Raw genomic sequence first — 14,915 nt, 5'->3', positions numbered from 1 at the left:
TGGAGGCTATATACAGGGGGGTACCGGTACAGAGTCAATGTGGAGGCTATATACAGGGGGGTACCGGTACAGAGTCAATGTGGAGGCTATATACAGGGGGGTACCGGTACAGAGTCAATGTGGAGGCTATATACAGGGGGTACCGGTACAGAGTCAATGTGGAGGCTATATACAGGGTGTTATGGTACAGAGTCAATGTGGAGGCTATATACAGGGGGTACCGGTACAGAGTCAATGTGGAGGCTATATACAGGGGGTACCGGTACAGAGTCAATGTGGAGGCTATATACAGGGGGGTACCGGTACAGAGTCAATGTGGAGGCTATATACAGGGGGTACCGGTACAGAGTCAATGTGGAGGCTATATACAGGGGGTACCGGTACAGAGTCAATGTGGAGGCTATATATAGGGGGGTACCGGTACAGAGTCAATGTGGAGGCTATATACAGGGGGTACCGGTACAGAGTCAATGTGGAGGCTATATACAGGGTACCGGTACAGAGTCAATGTGGAGGCTATAAACAAGGGGTACCGGTACAGAGTCAATGTGGAGGCTATATACAGGGGGTACAGGTACAGAGTCAATGTTGAGGCTATATACAGGGGGGTACCGGTACAGAGTCAATGTGGAGACTATATACAGGGTGTTACAGTACAGAGTCAATGTGGAGGCTATATACAGGGTACCGGTACAGAGTCAATGTGGAGGCTATATACAGGGGGTAATGGTACAGAGTCAATGTGGAGGCTATATACAGGGGGTACCGGTACAGAGTCAATGTGGAGGCTATATACAGGGTACCGGTACAGAGTCAATGTGGAGGCTATATACAGGGGGTACCGGTACAGAGTCAATGTGGAGGCTATATATAGGGGGTACAGGTACAGAGTCAATGTTGAGGCTATATACAGGGGGGTACCGGTACAGAGTCAATGTGGAGACTATATACAGGGTGTTACAGTACAGAGTCAATGTGGAGGCTATATACAGGGGGGTACCGGTACAGAGTCAATGTGGAGGCTATATACAGGGGGTACTGGGACAGAGTCAATGTGGAGGCTATATACAGGGTGTTACGGTACAGAGTCAATGTGGAGGCTATATACAGGGGGTACTGGGACAGAGTCAATGTGGAGGCTATATACAGGGGGTACCGGTACAGAGTCAATATGGAGGCTATATACAGGGGTACCAGTACAGAGTCAATGTGAGCATCCCGGAGTCGCCTCTTCACTGTTGACGTTGAGACTGGTGTTTTGCGGGTACTATTTAATGAAGCAGACAGTTGAGGACTTGTGAGGCGTCTGTTTCTCAAACTAGACAATCTAATGTACTTGTCCTCTTGCTCAGTTGTGCACCGGGGCCTCCCACTCCTCTTTCTATTCTGGTTAGAGCCAGTTTGCGCTGTTCTGTGAAGGGAGTAGTACACAGCGTTGTACGAGATTTTCAGTTTCTTGGCAGTTTCTCACATGGAATAGCCTTCATTTCTCAGAACAAGAATAGATTTAAGAGTTTCAGAAGAAAGTTCTTTGTTTCTGGCCATTTTGAGCCCGTAATGGAACCCACAAATGCTGATGCTCCAGATACTCAACTAGTCTAAAGAAGGCCAGTTTTATTGCTTCTTTAATCAAGATAACAGTTTTAAGCTGTGCTAACATAATTGCAAAAGGGTTTTCTAATGATCAATTAGCGTTTTAAAATGATAAACTTTGATTAGCTAACACAACGTGCCATTGGAACACAGGAGTGATGGTTGCTGATAATGAGCCTCTGTCTGCCTATCTAGATATTCCATAAAAAATCTGTTGTTTCCAGCTACAATTTCTAAGTGAACCCAAACTTTTGGAGAGAGAGAGAGAGACAGAGAGAGACAGAGAGAGAGACAGAGAGAAAGAGACAGAGACAGAGACAGAGACAGAGAGACAGAGACAGAGACAGAGACAGAGACAGAGAGACAGAGAGACAGAGACATAGACAGAGAGACAGAGAGACAGAGAGAGAGAGACATTGAGACAGAGACAGAGACAGAGACAGAGAGACAGAGAAGAGAGACAAAGACATAGACAGAGAGACAGAGAGACAGACAGAGAGACAGAGAGACACAGACAGAGACAGAGAGACAGAGAGACAGAGAGACAGAGAAACAGAGACAGAGAGACGGAGACAGAGACAGAGAGACAGAGAAGAGAGACAAAGACATAGACAGAGAGACAGAGAGACAGAGAGACAGACAGAGAGACAGAAAGAGAGACAGAGAGACAGAGACAGAGAAACAGAGACAGAGAGACAGAGACAGAGAGACAGAGACAGAGAGACAGAGAGACAGAGAAACAGAGACAGAGAAACAGAGACAGAGACAGAGAGACACAGACAGATTGAAATGGATTACCTTATTATCAATTAGCTGCTAGCCTCCAGGACAAACACAACCGTCTTTATGCTCTTTGGGAAACTAACATGTGAAGTGTTGAACTGCAAGAAGACATTTGATGTCTCAATGTGACTGAATCAGGGTGACTAGGCTGGGGAAATGTTAGGCTGGGAAATGTGAATGCTGGGGAAATGTTAGGCTGGGGGAAATGTTATGCTGGGGAAATGTTAGGCTGGGGAAATGTTAGGCTGTTGAAATGTTATGCTGGGGAAATGTTAGGCTGTTGAAATGTTATGCTGGGGAAATGTTAGGCTGGGGAAATGTTATGCTGGGGAAATGTTATGCTGGGGAAATGTTAGGCTGGGGAAATGTTATGCTGGGGAAATGTTATGCTGGGGAAATGTTAGGCTGGGGAAACGTTAGGCTGGGGAAACGTTAGGCTGGGGAAACGTTAGGCTGGGGAAACGTTAGGCTGGGGAAATGTTTTGCTGGGGAAATGTTAGGCTGGGGAAATGTTAGGCTGGGGAAATGTTTTGCTGGGGAAATGTTAGGCTGGGGAAATGTTAGGCTGGGGAAACGTTAGGCTGGGGAAACGTTAGGCTGGGGAAACGTTAGGCTGGGGAAACGTTAGGCTGGGGAAATGTTTTGCTGGGGAAATGTTAGGCTGGGGAAACGTTAGGCTGGGGAAACGTTAGGCTGGGGGAACATTAGGCTGGGGGAAATGTTAGGCTGGGGAAACGTTGCATGCTGACCATACCGCTGGTGTTGCAAAAGAAATGTACACATACATGTCATTCAATCACTACACCCACACTGCTCACCCACGTCAACGAGCATCTGAGTAGCGCTAAAATAGAACTTGGTTCTATTTGTGACGCTTGACCCACTGCAAGTCCCGCCTCTCCCATCTCCTCATTTGTTGTTAGGAGCATATACTCACGTGGGTGATTGACAGATGAACTGAGATCCAAACTCCAGTTCAGTTGGTGGTGGTAATGCACCTTAAAGTTGGTTGCGAACCACCATATAAAGGAGAGATTACTAGAAAGAAACTTTTACCCTTTTATCTGTGGATTAATTGTCAGAGTAGAGGACCTTGTGCATTTCAGGTAAATATGTAACGATTTTGATTAATTATGAGCTAGATAGCGATGGCGGTGAATTTAAATTAGCATGTTGGGATATTAACGTGTTCCCTAGCTTCCTCTCAGCTAATAACACACATATACACACACACACACACACACACACACACACACACACACACACACACACACACACACACACACACACACACACACACACACACACACACACACACACACAGAAATAGCAGTGTTCCTTTTTTATCAGAGACAGAGAAATACAGACACACTGAAAACTGTAATTAAAATGTGTAATTGGCATATTTCATAGAATGAACTAAATTACCAGAGAGACAAAACAATTATCTAGCACTGGCACTATTCAGCAGGGTAATTGTGTGTGTGTGTGTGTGTGTTGGTTTGTGTGTTGGTGTGTGTGTGTCAGAGGTACCATTCACCAGGGATAATTGTGTGTGTGTGTGTGTGTGTGTGTATATGTGTGTGTGTGTGTGTGTGTGTGTGTGTGTGTGTGTGTGTGTGTGTGTGTGTGTGTGTGTGTGTGTGGCGTGAGTGTGTATGTGTGTGCGCACATGCGCATGTGTGTGTGCGCACATGCGCATGTGTGTGTGTGCGCGTGTGTGTGCGCGTGTGAGTGTGTTGGTGTGTGTATGTGTGTATGTGTGTGTATGTGTGTGTGTGTGTGTGTGTGTGTGTGTGTGTGTGTGTGTGTGTGTGTGTGTGTGTGTGTGTGTGTGTGTGTGTGTGTGTGTGTGTGTGTGTGTGTGTGTGTGTGTGTGTGTGTGTGTGTGTGTGTGTGTGTGTGTGTGTGTCGGAGGTACCATTCAACCAGGGATAATTGCAGAGGGGGGGGGGGGGAATCTGACATATAAAAACAGAACCATTCAGCTTCCCTTCAACAGACTGAAAGCATCTGATACAGTCACATACTGTAGCAAGAACTGTTTTCAAATACCAGCCTCTTTGCACATATTATATAATACATATTATACACATTATCCTTCTGTCATCTGACTATAGCAATGGGATTCATTTATATCAAAATAACAAATAATTAATAAGTCTTGTCTCAATGTATTTTAATCCAAAGTGACTAATTTGACATGAAAATATGAATATTTGACATACAACCTGTGGAATACTTATAGTATATAGAGGGATCAGCGTGGTTAATTTATGTTAGAATAATATTCATGATGCCTTTGTTCAGTTTAAGGATCCAACCTGATATACGTTTTTCATTGTATACTTCGTGTCACTCAAGGTTCATTTTAAAGCTAGGTTGTTGGAAAGTTCTGTAATGAGTCTCGTGCTACACACCAAATACACGCTAGGACACATCTGAAACCCAATCCGTAAATTCCTGTCCTGGTTTTACACCCCAAATACAAGCTAGGACACATCTGAAACCCAATCCGCAGAGTCCTGTCCTGGTTTTACACCCCAAACACACACTAGGACACATCTGAAACCCAATCCATAGACTCCAGTCCTGGTTTTACACCCAAAACACACACTAGGACACATCAGAAACCCAATCCGCAGATTCCTGTCCTGGTTTTACACTCCAAATACACGCTAGGACACATCTGAAACCCAATCCGTAGACTCCTGTGCTGGTTTTACACCCCAAATACAAGCTAGGACACATCTGAAACCCAATCCGTAGACTCCTGTCCTGGTTTTACACCCGAAATACACGCTAGGACATATCTGAAACCCAGTCCGTAAAGTCCTGTCCTGGTTTTACACCCCAAATACACACTAGGACACATCTGAAACCCAATCCGCAGAGTCCTGTCCTGGCTTTGCACCCCAAACACACGCTAGGACACATCTGAAACCCAATCCGCAGAGTCCTGTCCTGGCTTTGCACCCCAAACACACGCTAGGACACATCTGAAACCCAATCCGCAGAGTCCTGTCCTGGTTTTGCACCCCAAACACACGCTAGGACACATCTGAAACCCAATCCGCAGAGTCCTGTCCTGGTTTTGCACCCCAAACACACGCTAGGACACATCTGAAACCCAATCCGCAGAGTCCTGTCCTGGTTTTGCACCCCAAACACACGCTAGGACACATCTGAAACCCAATCCGTAGACTCCTGTCCTGGTTTTACACCCAAAACACACACTAGGACACATCTGAAACCAAATCCTTAAAGTCCTTTCCTGGTTTTACACCCCAAAACACACACTAGGAAACATCTGAAACACAATCTGTACCTGTGTGTCCTCAGGTTGGCTGATGTTGGCGTCAGCCGGCCTACACCACTCCACAAAAGACACATACCTGAGATTCCCGCCGTGCCTGCCTACTTGCTAAGTGGATTGGAGCCGGCCTACCAAAACATGTGAGCATTGTAATGAATGGGAAAAGCCCCCTGGACAGACAACCCAAGTGTGAAGTTAAACCTACGATGGCCAATTACCTTCATATTGAAACGTTTGGATGCGCCTGTGGTCTGAAGTCGCCACGTTGAGCTGACCTTGACCACCGTCATGCTGCAGTGACGCTACAAAAAGCAGAATCCTAAAGATTGGTATGTCATGCCACAGAGGAGAAGGACTTGTTACTTGTTCTCGTAGTGGAAAACTTCCACTGGGTGTCTAGTTGAGGTTGAAGTCATTGTTAAATGGCTTACCCACTCCCCCACTGCCTCCCCCACTCCTCCTCGCTCCCACACTCCTCCCCCCCACTGCCTCTCCCACCCCTCCTCACCCACACTGCCTCCCCCCACTGCCTCTCCCACCCCTCCTCTCCCCCACTGCCTCTCCCACTCCTCCTCACCCCCACTCCTCCCCCCACTGCCTCCCCCACCCCTCCTCACCCCCACTCCTCCCCCCCACTGCCTCCCCCACTCCTCCTCACCCACACTCCTCCCCCCCACTGCCTCTCCCACCCCTCCTCACCCACACTCCTCCCCCCACCCCTCCTCACCACTACTCCTCCCCCCACTGCCTCACCCACCCCTCCTCACCCCCACTCCTCCCCCCACTGCCCCCCCACTCCTCCTCACCTCCACTCCTCCCCCCACTGCCCCCCCCCCCCTCCTCACCCCCACTCCTCCCCCCACTGCCTCCCCCACCCCTCCTCACCCACACTCCTCCCCCCTCCACTGACCAATCATTTAGCTCTGAGAGGAGAGGGGGGGCAGGGGACAGAGGATCAAGCAGAGGTGTTGAATGCCTCCAGGTGAAGTGGACAGGCCAAAAGAGGACCGCCGTTAGCGTTCCGCTAGATAAATGTTCCACAGGACAAGAAGGAGATATGAATAAATGAAGAGTACCAGTTCTAAATGACTCCTTGATCAAACGTAGTATCCATCAATCAACATCATTATTTCTATTTATATCTTCAGTTTATTAACTCAATTTTTATCATCAGTTGAAGTAACTCTATTTATCATCAGTCAAAGTAACTCTATTTATAATCAGTTAAAGTAACTCTATTTATCATCAGTTAAAGTAAGTATATTTATCATCAGTTAAAGTAAGTCTATTTATCATCAGTTAAAGTAACTCTGTATTCATAATCAGTTAAAGTAACTCTATTTATCATCAGTTAAAGTAACTCTATTTATCATAAGTTAAAGTAACTCTATTTTTATCATCAGTTAAAGTAAGTATATTTATCATAAGTTAAAGTAACTTATTCTTCGTCAGTTAAAGTAACTCTATATATATCACGAGTTAAAGTAACTCTATTTTTAAAGTAACTTATTCATCATCAGTTAAAGTAACTTATTTATTGTCCGTTAAAGTAACTCTATTTATCATAAGTTAAAGTAACTCTATTTATCATCTGTTAAAGTAACCCTATTTATCATCAGTTAATGTCACACTATTTATATCATCAGTTAAAGTTACTTATTTATCGTCCGTTAAAGTAATTATATTTATCATAAGTTAAAGTAACTCTATTTATCATCAGTTAAATTAACTATATTTTTATCATCAGTTAAAGTAACACTATATTTAACACCAGTTAAAATAACTCTATTTTTATCACCAGTTAAAGTAACTCTATTTTTATCATAAGTTAATGTAACTCTATTGTGCTATTCTGTATGTAACCAATTGTGCTATTCTGTATGTTTTTTTCACGCTATTTATAACTTATTTTGTACTTTTTAGTTTCTGCCACCGTGTCTTATGACCGAAAAGTGCGGATGTCCGACAGGGCCCCCGTACCCGTCTTTCGCAGGAGGAAAAGACACAGATATCCGGGAGCCTTGTAAAGCTCCGTTGCCGAGAGGGCAATCTCCCTTTCCCATCGGTCCTATTAGCCAACGTACAATCAATTGATAATAAAATCAACAAACTACGAGCACATATATCCTACCAACAGGAAATAAAAAAATGTAATATTTTATGTTTCACCGAGTCGTGGCTGAATGATGACATGAATAACATACAGTTGGCGGATTATAAAATTTTTCGGCAGGATAGAACAGGGACGGCTTCCTATGTATATTTGTAAACAACAGCTGGTGCAAGAAAACGAAGGAAGTCTCGAGGTTTTGCTCGCCTGAGGTAGAGTATCTCATGATAAGATGTAGACCACACTATTTACCATGAGTGTTTACATCTATATTTTCGTAGCTGTCTACAGTTGAAGTCGGAAGTTTACATACACCTTAGCCAAATACATTTAAACTCAGTTTTTCACAATTCCTGACATTTAATCCTAGTACAAATTCACTCTCTTAGGTCAGTTAGGATCACCACTTTATTTTAAGAATGTGAAATGTCAGAATAATAGTAGAGAGAATTATTTATTTCAGCTTTTATTTCTTTCATCACAATCCCTGTGGGTCAGAAGTTTACATACACTCAATTAGTATTTGGTAGCATTGCCTTTAAATTGTTTAACTTGGGTCAAGCGTTTCGGGTAGCCTTCCACAAGCTTCCCACAATAAGTTGGGTGAATTTTGGCCCATTCCTCCTGACAGAGCTGGTGTAACTGAGACAAGAACCATCGGTGACGGTGGCCACCCTCCCTTTTCTCCCTTTAGCTTGGGGTTATTGTTTTTTGTGAGTTTTTTTTCTCAGGTGCATTCGGGGTTTGCACCTTTTGGGGGGGTTACTGTCACGTCCTGACCAGTAAAGGGGTCATTTTGTTATTGTAGTATGGTCAGGACGTGGCAGGGGTGTGTTTGTTTTGTGTTGTTGGGATTTTTGGGTACTGTTCTATGTCATGTATTTCTATGTTTGTATTTCTAGTTCTATTTCTATATTCAGGGTTTTTGGTATGGCCTTCAATTGGAGGCAGCTGTTCTTCGTTGTCTCTAATTGGAGGCCATATTTAAGTAGGGGTTTTCAGCTTGTGTTTTGTGGGTGGTTGTTTCCATGTGTAGTCATAGTACCTTACAGGACTGTTTTTCGTCGTTGTTTTTGTTTTCGTTTCAGTGTTTTGTTTTCCTCTTAATCAATAAGAAGATGAGCGTTCACATACCCGCTGCATTTTGGTCCACCCAATACGACGATTGTGACAGACCCACTTTATTTAAAACACTTTTTTTTTTTTATCATATTTGTTTTGCACTGACTCTCTTGCACTGGCTCTATGCACACTCACTAAATGTGTATTTGTGTAATGTCTGTCTGTGTTTTATTTTTTATTTTTTGGTCCTATCAATCCAAAAATTATAAAAGCTTGATCGCGAAAAGAAAGACACTTAATCCACATTTCAAATCTGAAATTTCACAATGATTAATCATGTCTTCATGAGCCACTCACACCTAGTGGTCTGTCTCGTTTATAAATAGACGCTAATCAACGAGCCTACATAATTCTGTTAATCCCAAATGGCCCCATAAGGCTCTAGTGTAAACTAGTGCACTATAATCGGAATAGGATGTCATTTGGGACATAGTGAATAGCATTCCTTCCCGGTAGGACATTCAGAGCCAGCTGAACCTGGAGTTCAACCACTTTACAATTCAACTTCCAAGTGGTGCTGTGTCAAGGAGACTAGCTACCTGTAGGTTTCTATTGCGGCTCTCACTCTCGCTTTTGAAAGCTTTGCTCGGCAGACTTTAAGAGGTCCTCAGGGGCATGCTGTGTGAATTAGGTAGACAGATTTTCCTTTGCCTTTTTCTCTTTCAGTGTCTTTACCTTCCACAGAGTCAGTCTATACCTGGGGAGTACTGTCTTCACCTTCTACAGAGTCAGTCTATACCTGGGGAGTACTGTCTTCACCTTCTACAGAGTCAGTCTATACCTGGGGGTTACAGAATAGGATAGGAGGAGAGGAAAGACAGAGGGAGGGCAGAGAAATGGGGGGAAGACAGAGGAAAGGCAGAGAAACAGGGGGGAAGACAGAGGGAGGGCAGAGAAATGGGGGAAGACAGAGGAAGGGCAAAGAAATGGGGGAAGACAGAGGAAGGGCAGAGAAATGGGGGAAGACAGACGGAAGGCAGAGAAACGGGGGGAAGACAGAGGGAGAGCAGAGAAACGGGGGGAAGACAGAGGGAGGGCAGAGAAACGAGGGGGAAGAGAGAGGGAGGGCAGAGAAATGGGGAGAAGACAGAGGGAGGGCAGAGAAATGGAGGGAAGACAGAGGGAGGGCAGAGAAACGGGGGAAGACAGAGGGAGGGCAGAGAAATGGGGGGAAGACAGAGGGAGGGCAGAGAAATGGGGGAAGACAGAGGGAGGGCAGAGAAACGGGGGGAAGACAGAGGGAGGGCAGAGAAATGGGGGAAGAGAGAGGGAGGGCAGAGAAATGGGGAGAAGACAGAGGGAGGGCAGAGAAATGGAGGGAAGACAGAGGGAGGGCAGAGAAACGGGGGGAAGACAGAGGGAGGGCAGAGAAATGGGGGGAAGACAGAGGGAGGGCAGAGAAATGGGGGAAGACAGAGGGAGGGCAGAGAAACGGGGGGAAGACAGAGGGAGGGCAGAGAAATGGGGGAAGACAGAGGGAGGGCAGAGAAATGGGGGAAGACAGAGGGAGGGCAGAGAAATGGGGGGAAGACAGAGGGAGGGCAGAGAAATGGGGGAAGACAGAGGGAGGGCAGAGAAATGGGGGGAAGACAGAGGGAGGGCAGAGAAATGGGGGAAGACAGAGGGAGGGCAGAGAAATGGGGGGAAGACAGAGGGAGGGCAGAGAAATGGGGGAAGACAGAGGGAGGGCAGAGAAATGGGGGAGAAGACAGAGGGAGGGCAGAGAAATGGAGGGAAGACAGAGGGAGGGCAGAGAAATGGAGGGAAGACAGAGGGAGGGCAGAGAAATGGGGGAGAAGACAGAGGGAGGGCAGAGAAATGGGGGAAGACAGAGGGAGGGCAGAGAAATGGGGGAAGACAGAGGGAGGGCAGAGAAATGGGGGAAGACAGAGGGAGGGCAGAGAAATGGGGGAGAAGACAGAGGGAGGGCAGAGAAATGGAGGGAAGACAGAGGGAGGGCAGAGAAATGGGGGAAGACAGAGGGAGGGCAGAGAAACGGGGGAGAAGACAGAGGGAGGGCAGAGAAATGGGGGAAGACAGAGGGAGGGCAGAGAAATGGGGGAGAAGACAGAGGGAGGGCAGAGAAATGGGGGAGAAGACAGAGGGAGGGCAGAGAAATGGGGGAAGACAGAGGGAGGGCAGAGAAATGGGGGAGAAGACAGAGGGAGGGCAGAGAAATGGGGGAGAAGACAGAGGGAGGGCAGAGAAATGGGGGAAGACAGAAGGAGGGCAGAGAAATGGGGGAAGACAGAGGGAGGGCAGAGAAATGGGGGAAGACAGAGGGAGGGCAGAGAAATGGGGGGAAGAGAGAGGGAGGGCAGAGAAATGGGGGAGAAGACAGAGTGAGGGCAGAGAAACGTGGGGGAAGACAGAGGGAGGGCAAAGAAATGGGGGAAGACAGAGGGAGGGCAGAGAAACAGGGGGGAAGACAGAGGGAGGGCAGAGAAATGGGGGGAAGACAGAGGAAAGGCAGAGAAACAGGGGGAAGACAGAGGGAGGGCAGAGAAATGGGGGGAAGACAGAGGGAGGGCAGAGAAACAGGGGGGAAGACAGAGGGAGGGCAGAGAAATGGGGGGAAGACAGAGGGAGGGCAGAGAAATGGGGGAAGACAGAGGGAGGGCAGAGAAATGGGGGGAAGACAGAGGGAGGGCAGAGAAACAGGGGGGAAGACAGAGGGAGGGCAGAGAAATGGGGGGAAGACAGAGGGAGGGCAGAGAAATGGGGGAAACAGAGGGAGGGCAGAGAAATGGAGGGAAGACAGAGGGAGGGCAGAGAAATGGGGGAAGAGAGAGGGAGGGCAGAGAAACAGGGGGGAAGACAGAGGGAGGGCAGAGAAATGGGGGGAAGACAGAAGGAGGGCAGAGAAATGGGGGGAAGACAGAAGGAGGGCAGAGAAATGGGGGGAAGACAGAAGGAGGGCAGAGAAATGGGGGGAAGACAGAGGGAGGGCAGAGAAATGGGGGGAAGACAGAGGAAAGGCAGAGAAACAGGGGGGAAGACAGAGGGAGGGCAGAGAAATGGGGGGGAAGACAGAAGGAGGGCAGAGAAATGGGGGGAAGACAGAGGAAAGGCAGAGAAACAGGGGGGAAAACAGAGGGAGGGCAGAGAAATGGAGGGAAGACAGAAGGAGGGCAGAGAAATGGGGGAAGACAGAGGGAGGGCAGAGAAACGGGGGGAAGACAGAGGGAGAGCAGAGAAATGGGGGGAAGAGAGAGGGAGGGCAGAGAAATGGGGGGAAGACAGAGGGAGGGCAGAGAAATGGGGGAAGAGAGAGGGAGGGCCGAGAACTGGGGGAAGACAGAGGAAAGGCAGAGAAACGGGGGGAAGACAGAGGGAGGGCAGAGAAATGTGGGGAAGACAGAGGGAGGGCAGAGAAATGGGGGAAGACAGAGGGAGGGCAGAGAAACGTGGGGGAAGACAGAGGAAGGGCAGAGAAATGGGGGAGGACAGAGGGAGGGCAGAGAAACGGGGGGAAGACAGAGGGAGAGCAGAGAAATGGGGGGAAGACAGAGGGAGGGCAGAGAAACGAGGGGGAAGAGAGAGGGAGGGCCGAGAAATGGGGGAGAAGACAGAGGGAGGGCAGAGAAATGGGGGGAAGACAGAGGGAGGGTACAGAGAGAAATGTTGGTATTTAGCTTGGTGAAAGTCTGAAGAGGAACGCTGACAGATGACAGGTCACCCTGTGTCAAGGGTCACAGAAAGGCAGTCCTGTGTCCAGGTTTCGCTGCTGTGTGTGTGTGTGTGTGTGTGTGTGTGTGTGTGTGTGTGTGTGTGTGTGTGTGTGTGTGTGTGTGTGTGTGTGTGTGCCCCAGCCCCAACCCCAGCCCCCAGCCCCCAGCCCCCAGCCCCCAGCCCCAGCCCCAACCCCAACCCCAGCCCCAGCCCTAGCCCCAGCCCCAGCCCCAGCCCCAGCCCCAGCCCCAACCCCAACCCCAGCCCCCAGCCCCCAACCCCAACCCCAGCCCCAGCCTCAGCCTCAGCCCCAACCCCAGCCCCCAGCCCCCAACCCCAGCCCCAACCCCAGCCCCAGCCCCAGCCCCATTCTCTGCGTTGGTTGGTATCTATGTTACTATCACCATGCGTTGGATGGTTGCTATGTTACTACCACCACGTCTTGGATGGTTGCTATGTTACTACCACCACGTCTTGGATGGTTGCTATGTTACTATCACCATGCGTTGGATGGTTGCTATGTTACTATCACCATGCGTTGGATGGTATCTATGTTACTATCACCATGCGTTGGATGGTTGCTATGTTACTATCACCATGCGTTGGATGGTTGCTATGTTACTATCACCATGCGTTGGATGGTTGCTATGTTACTATCACCATGCGTTGGATGGTTGCTATGTTACTATCACCATGCGTTGGATGGTTGCTATGTTACTATAACCATGCGTTGGATGGTATCTATGTTACTATCACCATGCGTTGGATGGTTGCTATGTTACTATCACCATGCGTTGGATGGTTGCTATGTTACTATCACCATGCGTTGGATGGTTGCTATGTTACTATCACCATGCATTGGATGGTTGCTATGTTACTATCACCATGCGTTGGATGGTTGCTATGTTACTATCACCACGTCTTGGATGGTTGCTATGTTACTATCACCATGCGTTGGATGGTTGCTATGTTACTATCACCATGCGTTGGATGGTTGCTATGTTACTATCACCATGCGTTGGATGGTTGCTATGTTACTATCACCATGTCTTGGATGGTTGCTATGATACTATCACCATGCGTTCGATGGTATCTATGTTACTATCACCATGCGTTGGATGGTTGCTATGTTACTATCACCATGCGTTGGATGGTTGCTATGTTACTATCACCATGCGTTGGATGGTTGCTATGTTACTATCACCACGTCTTGGATGGTATCTATGTTACTATCACCATGTCTTGGATGGTTGCTATGTTACTATCACCATGCATTGGATGGTTGCTATGTTACTATCACCATGCATTGGATGGTTGCTATGTTACTTTCACCATGCGTTGGATGTTATCTATGTTACTATCACCATGTCTTGGATGGTTGCTATGTTACTATCACCATGTCTTGGATGGTTGCTATGTTACTATCACCATGCGTTGGATGGTATCTATGTTACTATCACCATGCGTTGGATGGTTGCTATGTTACTATCACCATGCGTTGGATGGTTGCTATGTTACTATCACCATGCGTTGGATGGTTGCTATGTTACTATCACCATGCGTTGGATGGTTGCTATGTTACTTTCACCATGCGTTGGATTGTTGCTATGTTACTATCACCATGCGTTGGATGGTTGCTATATTACTATCACCATGCGTTGGATGGTATCTATGTTACTATCACCATGCGTTGGATGGTATCTATGTTACTATCACCGCGTCTTGGATGGTTGCTATGTTACTATCACCATGCGTTGGATGGTTGCTATGTTACTATCACCGTGTCTTGGATGGTTGCTATGTTACTATCACCGTGTCTTGGATGGTTGCTATGTTACTATCACCGTGTCTTGGATGGTTGCTATGTTACTATCACCGTGTCTTGGATGGTTGCTATGTTACTATCACCGTGTCTTGGATGGTTGCTATGTTACTATCACCGTGCGTTGGATGGTTCCCATGTTACTATCACCATGCGTTGGATGGTTGCTATGTTACTATCACCATGCGTTGGATGGTTACTATGTTACTATCACCATGCGTTGGATGGTTGCTATGTTACTATCACCATGCGTTGGATGGTTGCTATGTTACTATCACCATGCGTTGGATGGTTGCTATGTTACTATCACCATGCGTTGGATGGTTGCTATGTTACTATCACCATGCGTTGGATGGTTGCTATGTTACTATCACCATGCGTTGGATGGTTGCAATGTTACTATCACCGTGCGTTGGATGGTTGCTATGTTACTATCACCGTGCGTTGGATGGTTGCTATGTTACTATCACCATGCGTTGGATGGTTGCTATGTTACT

This window comes from Salmo salar, chromosome 24 (assembly GCF_965601325.2).
Source record: "Salmo salar chromosome 24, fSalSal1, whole genome shotgun sequence".
Lineage (NCBI taxonomy): Eukaryota > Metazoa > Chordata > Actinopteri > Salmoniformes > Salmonidae > Salmo > Salmo salar.
This window is presented reverse-complemented; position numbering follows the sequence as displayed.